We start from the raw sequence: 7249 nt of genomic DNA, 5'->3' as shown, positions 1-7249 counted from the left end.
CAGTGCTGTTACACCTGAGCTGCATTTCAGAGGAGCCTTTTCCTGTAAGGAGGGGCACAACTGGCTCTGCAGGCCTCCTTTGCTGCTCGTTTCCTGAGGGAAAGCGAGGTGTCATACTGCCAGCAGGCAGATTCAGGCCAACCACCGGTGAAATAACTGTACCAGATGAACCCCATTTGTGTCGTGTAGCTAGCACAAAGCCTCCCTAAGCGGGGTTCACTTAAAACAAGCCACCTCACCCTTCTCACTGACAGCAGGGAACGATCTCGTTCAGGAGATGCTGAGCAGGGCCCAGCACCTCGGGGACCCCTTCCCCAGGGACTGTCGGGGGAGCAACCTCAGCTGGGGCTCATTTGGGCTCTTCAAATTAGCACCACAAGGAGGAATCGTGGATGCATTTTGCTAAAGGCAATGCAAAGGCCCTGGACCCAAATTCCACTTACACACACAAAAATCCTAGAGCACGCCAGCACAGCCCATCCCATCCCCTGCTGAAGATTCTCAGTTTTCCCAGACACAGCAAGAGTACAGCCCCCCCTGTGGCTGCCTTTATGACTGTCCCGAAGGAGGAATTGATTATATATTGATGAATTAGCCGAGATTGGCAGGCTCATTAGCGGAGCAATTTAATATGCTCATGAATGAAATTTCTGTGCTGCACAGAGCGAGCTGGGCAGCCAAGGGCAGTCACAGGAGCTCCGTATCACGATGAACACATGGCATGGCAGCGGCTGGATGGCACCATGCAGCTTCCGTTGTGTGGCCTCGGGCATGGCAGCAGGAGGATGTGACACCCTGGGGCCACCCTGCCCTAGCAGCGAGGTCCTGGCCCCACAGGAACAACCCATCCCGGCCCTCCTTAATCCTACAAACAGCCCCTGCTCAGCCAGCACACCTGAGCTAGAAGGGAAACTCCTGCTTTCCCTCCTGGCCAGCAGGGAGTCACTGAAGGATGCAGCTCTTGGAATCTCCCTCGTCCTTTTCTTTAGCCAGATTCGCCTCTGCTTCCTCCCCCAGTCCCAGCCCCTTCCACCTCCTTCTGCTAAACCCAGCCAAGTTTTCCTGCTCCATCCCGGCTGGTGGAGCTCAGCCTGCATTTGGTGAGTTCTCCACCGTGCCTCACAGTGGCTATATTGAAAAAAACTTCAGCATCATTAAAAAAAAAAAAAAAAAAGTTATTTTTTTTTTCAGCTAATGCAGCCGAGCACCCTGCAGGATGGGGCTGTGTCTGGCAGAGCCCCACAGCTGCTGTGCAGCGATAAGTGCGGCCGCCGCGGCAGGCTGCCTTCCCCTGCAGCAGCTCAAGATGAGACAGGAAAGGGTGGGATGGGTGTCAGCACGAGAACAAGTTGTGACAAACAGGAGGCTGAGGCTCCTGGCTTACCAGAGATGCTGAGGAGACCATCGCCAAAACCTCCATGGCACACACGATGGGCTCCAGGGGGCACAGACCCGAAAATAGCTGTTTTTTTGCATGCTTTGGTACACCTTTCTCTCCAGCCATGCTGCAGGCCATGTGCAGGCTCTTTGTTGTCACACCACAGAGCTGATCCTGACCTCCAGCCCCGAGAACAAACTCCACGCGGCTGCAAATGTGGAGGTTTTTGTGCAGGGCCCTAGGACCATGGGAGATGGGGCTCCCATGGGAGAGCTCAAAGCCGCTGCTGGAGGCTGGTGTTGGCCTCCAGAGCAAAGAATTGGGCAGAAACAAAGCTGAGCCGTGCCCAGGCTTCCTGAACCCGGGCTGGCAGCTGGGGATTTGGGCTCCAAGGGAAGGAAAGTCATTGTGGGCACAAGCTGGCTCACGGAGGCCTTGCAGGCACTCCCTTGTGCCTGCCAAACAGCGTGGGCATTGTGTGCAGCCACTGTTGGGATTAAATAAGAACAGAGAAACTTTCTGTTGGGGACTGACAACTGCAAGCTGCGCTTCCAGCATGCGAGGGAAAACGAGACGAGAAAGGAAAAGAGACTGAAAGGAGCCACGCACTTCTCCGAGTGTTCAAAACAAAGTTCTGGCACAAGATTTGGGTCCCAAAATGGTAAAACTAAGCCCAGAGGTTCACGTCTTCCTGACAGCTGCACCCCACAGCGTGGGCAGGGCCAGCAGCCCCTACCCTCAGCCTGAGGTCCTCCTGCGAGACCTCTCGGAGCTGCTGCTCTTCTCCCAGGAGGGGGGAAGGACAGGGAAGGCAGCAGGGGGAAGCACTCCGCATTTCACTTGTTTCACAGCACTTTTCGGGCCGTGCCGCTGCCCAGGCCGGCTCCCAGCCCTCCAGGAGCTGCACCCGGGGCCACCCGCGCTTCTCGTGGGTGCCACCGCCCTCTGCAGTCCCCGGGGGAAGGCGCAGCTCAACGCCACGAGCCCTCGGCTTCCTCTCCTGCAGCCCCTGCCTCGGGTCTTGTCGCTCCCACCAAGTCCCAGCCCTGAAGGAAATTCATCTGAGGACTCGTCCGCCCGCTGGGGGAGCGGTAGGGACCGAGCTGGGGTGCAGGGAACACAACCCAGTGCCCCCATGTGTCCAGGAGCAGGGTTTGGCCACCCCTTCTTCCACCCATGCAGTTCAGGATACGCCTGACTCAGATTAAAACTGGTTATTTTAGGCTCCCTTTAAGGTCAGTAAAGGCTTAGCCAATTTTAAGCAGAACTACCCCCATCCCCTTCCACAGCCTTGCCTCGTTTCTGCTCCCTCCTCCTGCAGCCGCTGGCCATGCAAGAAATGCTCAGCAGGGATGCTGGGTGCAAGGGACTGATTTTGTTGGCTCGCGTGGTGCTGATCATGCCCCAAACACGCCGGCTATGCTGCTGCTCCAGCAGCTACCTTCTCAGATTAACTCTCAAAGCAGAAATGTTTTTTTAGTAAGCCATTCATTGTTACCTATAAAATCTACAGAGCTTTCTTGCTTGGTGCTGAAAGCAGAAACGGCACGTTTCATTTTGGGGTTGTATCAGCACGAATGCTGGAGTATTTGCTTTGTAGCAGCACGCTAATCACAGAAGCAGCCTGGCCTGTGGCTTGCGTGCAGAGCAGAAAGCAGAAGATAAGATGAGCATCTGCACCAAGGGCTCCAGCATCGGGACACTTCGGGCTCTGAGACCAAGGCAGCTGCCTTTCGTCCCCCCATTCCCCAGTGCCACATCCCCCTGGTGCCCTTTGCCTCTGCCCCCAGCTGTGCTCCTAAAAGCACCGATGAAACCGCCGTGATCGCACAAATCCTGTGACAGCACAGCACGGAGCTGCCGGCCCCTCTGCAGCACAGACTGGGGCTGGTTTCCAGGACCCATCAACCTGAGCAAGAGCTCGTGGGCCAAATTCATCCAGTGTTCAGTTCTGACGAAGCCTGTGCAGTTTTCCCAGTGATGAATTCGTAGCTGTAGCTCCAGAGTTGTAATGCAATGTTTTGGTGCAGGGGCACACGAGTGCTCTGCCTGAAAACCGACATGCCCGAGGCTCTGAACACCGAAATCCCCAAACTCACATAGTCACAAGACACCCCGGTAACACAAACACACCTCCATCGTACCGTGTCTCCTTCCTGTATGAGATGAAGACTGCCCACTCGCTATTCTGTTTCTCAGCATTATTCAGGTTGCAGCCCTAAGCCTGGCACTCCCCAAGTGCACTTCTAATCCTGCTCTGAAGGTAAAACTTATCTCAGCAGCTCCTCTGAGCAGCTCCACACCAGAACACTTGTTGTGCAGCCCAGAGCTTGCTTCAAAGTCTTGTTTCTTGAGCTGAGGCCAAGAGCAGTGAAAATCACGCTGCCTTTTAGCACCCATCCTAATTTTCCCTTAATTTTCAGATGGCATCAGCAAGCACTTTGTATACCCAAACCTCAGCTCTCTGCGAGCTCTGGTGCTGCTCCGGGCACCCCTGCAGAGCATCCCTGCCCCTGCCACCAGCACCGTTAGAGGTGCTGTGCCCCACAGCCGAGCTCCCATGGCTCTGTCCCACCACAGCCCAAGGGGATCTCAGGGCAGCTTCACCTCTCTGCTGCCTGGCTCCTGCACGCAGCCACCTCCTGGCCCCGGCCTTTTGGGTACGTACCTGCACCCAGCACACACCCTTGGCTCACAAACCCCAATAAGCAGATGAGGCCACATGGCCGGAGCGACACACGTGAATATTCACCGAATACAGACCGCCTTGCCCAAATATGCTCTTGTCTGTCTGCAGGATGGGGTTTTTCTTCCCAGCTGCAGCATCCATTCCTTCTCGCTCCTGATGTGCCCTGCACAGCGGGAGCAGGAGCATCGCTCCCCCTGCTCACCTGCACCTGCACAGCCCGGGGATGGAGGGCTCTGTTCCCAAAGGGAGAGCAGGCAGAGAGCACGGCTCTTGCCAGAGGACCAAGCTGAATTTCATCTGCCAAAAGTAAGGGTAAAGCTCTGGGTTTTCAGCTCTCCAACATCAGCCTCTGGGGGACCCTGCTTGCACCCCAGTGGTGTTTATCAGAGCCACAAATAACACTTGACCTGACGTAGAACAGAGGGAAATTTAGCTTTTGGCTCATTATAACCTGTTTAACTCAGTTTATATTCAGCCAAAAGGTCTTTTCAGAACCTGCTCTCCCTTCCCAAACTGGGAGCTAATTCCTTGCCCAGAGCAGCGTGCAGCGGGGGGGTCACGCTGCTCCGAGGAAAGGCCACCGGAGCGGGCTTGTCCCCCAGCCAGCCGCCTCGCCTCGCCTCCCCCCTTGGCCAGAGTCCTGCACCAAGCACAGCAACAAGAACCAAGCCGAGGCAGGCGTCCAGGGAGAAAAAACAGCTCGAAAAAGCAGGGCTGGCAGAGCCATAACCCCCTGGGAACCCGAGAACCGGGCCCTGCAGGGGCACGGCGCGGCTGGGCTGGGGGGGGTCGGGGGCTGCAGGGGGCTGCCCCAGCCCCGCCGTTGGTTCTCCCACCCCCGCTGTTATTTCCCCACCTTACCCTTACCCCTCCCGACCCCGCCGTTATTCCCCGACCCCGCCGCTATTTCCCCCACCCTCTCCCCCTGCCCTCCTAAGGGATGCGGCTGCCGCCCCCCGGCCGGGCGCTGCGCACCCCGGGCGCTGCCTCTCGCTCCCCGCAGCCCACCCGGAGCCCCCCCGACCTCCTTCCCAGTCCTCCCCCAGCATCCTCCCAGTCTCCCCACCGACCTCCCCCCAGCCCCGGGCCGGCGAGAGGCTCCCCTTACCTGCGCCCCCCCGGCCGGGATGCTCGGGGCGCTGCGGGTGGTGCCCGTGGGTCCCGCTCCGCAGTGCCCTGCGCTGCGCTTTCGCTTTCCCTTCGCCTTTCGCTTTCCCTTCGCCTCGCTGCCGTCGTCGATCCCTCCCGGGCCGTGGAGGAGGAGCGGTCCCGGCTGCCGCCCCCCCCTCTCCGAGCCGCTCTGAGCCCCCCCCCAGGCGAGCCGGCTTCATCCCTGCCATCAGGAGCCTGGCCGGGCCCCCCAGCACAGCCCTCGGATCCCCTCGGGGACACTGCAGGGACGTGGGGATGCGAGGGGACCCCCCTGGGGACAGAAGGAGCCCACAGACCAGAGGAGAGCTCCCCCCGAGCAGCCCCTCTGTAAGGGGGAGATGTGCGACCTGGGGTGGTTTGGAAAATGCTACGGGAACCACGAGATTTCTGATGGCTAAGGACAAGCAAGGAATAAATCGAAAAGGAACTTGGTTCACCCCATGGTCTAAGAACCAGCCAGCTGCTCCCAATTAGGTGCCTCGAGAAGCCTCACCTGGGAGCTGATCGGATGGAGCTTCCCCAAGCTCTACGGCCAAGGGCAGGAGAGCTGGGCTGGGGCTTTGCACAGGCACCAGCACGGCCCTGCTCCTCCTCGGCTGTTTTACTGTAACCCTCCTGCTACAGGGTGTTAATGACTGCAAGCCGTAAAGCTCTTTTCTTTAGGAATTTAATCAGGTACCTGCTGTTCTTGGGCATTTCCTTCTGACCACTCCTGTTACGTGCCTTGGTAGCGTTAGTTTTGGAGCTAGCAGCAGGTGCAGTTGAACTGCCTGGTTTGTCAGGCAAAGAGGTGAGGGATGGAGGTAAGGTAAGGTCTGGTAGAATAAGAGGCCAAAGGTGTACGGTGTGAGTGGGGCAGAAAAACTGCCTCCCTACAGCTGTGGATGCCCTTTTCTACATCCTGCACTAGCACAGAAGAATGCATTCCCTAGTTTTGTTTGGTTTTTGTTTTCCCCTCAGAAGCACTCGTTTCTGCACTTCCAGAACGCTACACACACAGCGTTACCCCAGATGTAAGCAACGAGGCAATGCCCCTGTGCACAGGCTGATAGAAGGGGGCACCAAGGATTTTTCTTTAAGGCTTTTGTTTGTTTGTTTTGTGCTGGAGAGGAACGCCGAGGAGAGGGCCCAGGGGTTTGCACAAGTGCTGCTGGGCTGCCCTGCAGAACCGCTGCTGTAACCCCTTACTCCAAAGGATCCAAAACAAAATAGCACAAGTGATACATTAGCCAGGCTATTAAACAATGAAACTTTACACTAACATCCTGGAGGAAATGTTTCAAAGGGCTTCTAGGATTAATGATCTGTAGTCTGCTTAAATAAGGGAAGGCAGCTGGGACGTGGTTAGCACAAGGGCTTGCTCTCCTCTAACATTTAACTGGGCTGCAGAATCCAGATCCATATCCAACAGGGGAAGAACTGAGCCGTGGGAAGCGACTTCCCATTATCTAAATACCACTTTTATTTACAGACATACATATATTAAATTATAAAATCATAAAGTTACCAGTTATCCAAATTATATATGAAATTTGGGCCACGGGAACCAGATTCCCTGTGCTCCTTAGGCTGCTTGTTGCCTGCTGTAATGCAGGGTTGGGTTTAATTTTTTGCAGATACCAAACCTGCACGTACAAGACAGGCCAAACACTGATTATTTAAAAGGAAAACCAGGCGCTGACAGGCAGGGTCCCTACACTGTTTCTTACACCACCTAGTGTCGAACTTGGCTGACCCTGCCGGTGGTGCTCCTGCTCCTCTCCGAGCACCCAGCTTTGTGCAGCTTGTGGGGGGAGCCCACAGAAACCCAGCAGCACCGTTTGCGTGGCAAACACCTCCCACACCACGCTGCTACAGACACGTCAGCAGTGCTGCAGAGAAACTTCTTGCAGTCCCTCAGTGATGTGCCATTTCTAAATACGTGTGGAATTACTGGTCCCGTGGCAGTGCCTACAGGGCTGTAATAAATGAAGCTGCTGTTATACAAGTAAGGCATTAGAACACGACATAAAAATTATGAGGATACTTCA

The sequence above is a fragment of the Aythya fuligula genome, chromosome 14 (assembly GCF_009819795.1).
Source record: "Aythya fuligula isolate bAytFul2 chromosome 14, bAytFul2.pri, whole genome shotgun sequence".
Classification (NCBI taxonomy): Eukaryota; Metazoa; Chordata; class Aves; order Anseriformes; family Anatidae; genus Aythya; species Aythya fuligula.
Note: the sequence above shows the minus strand (reverse complement) of the source record.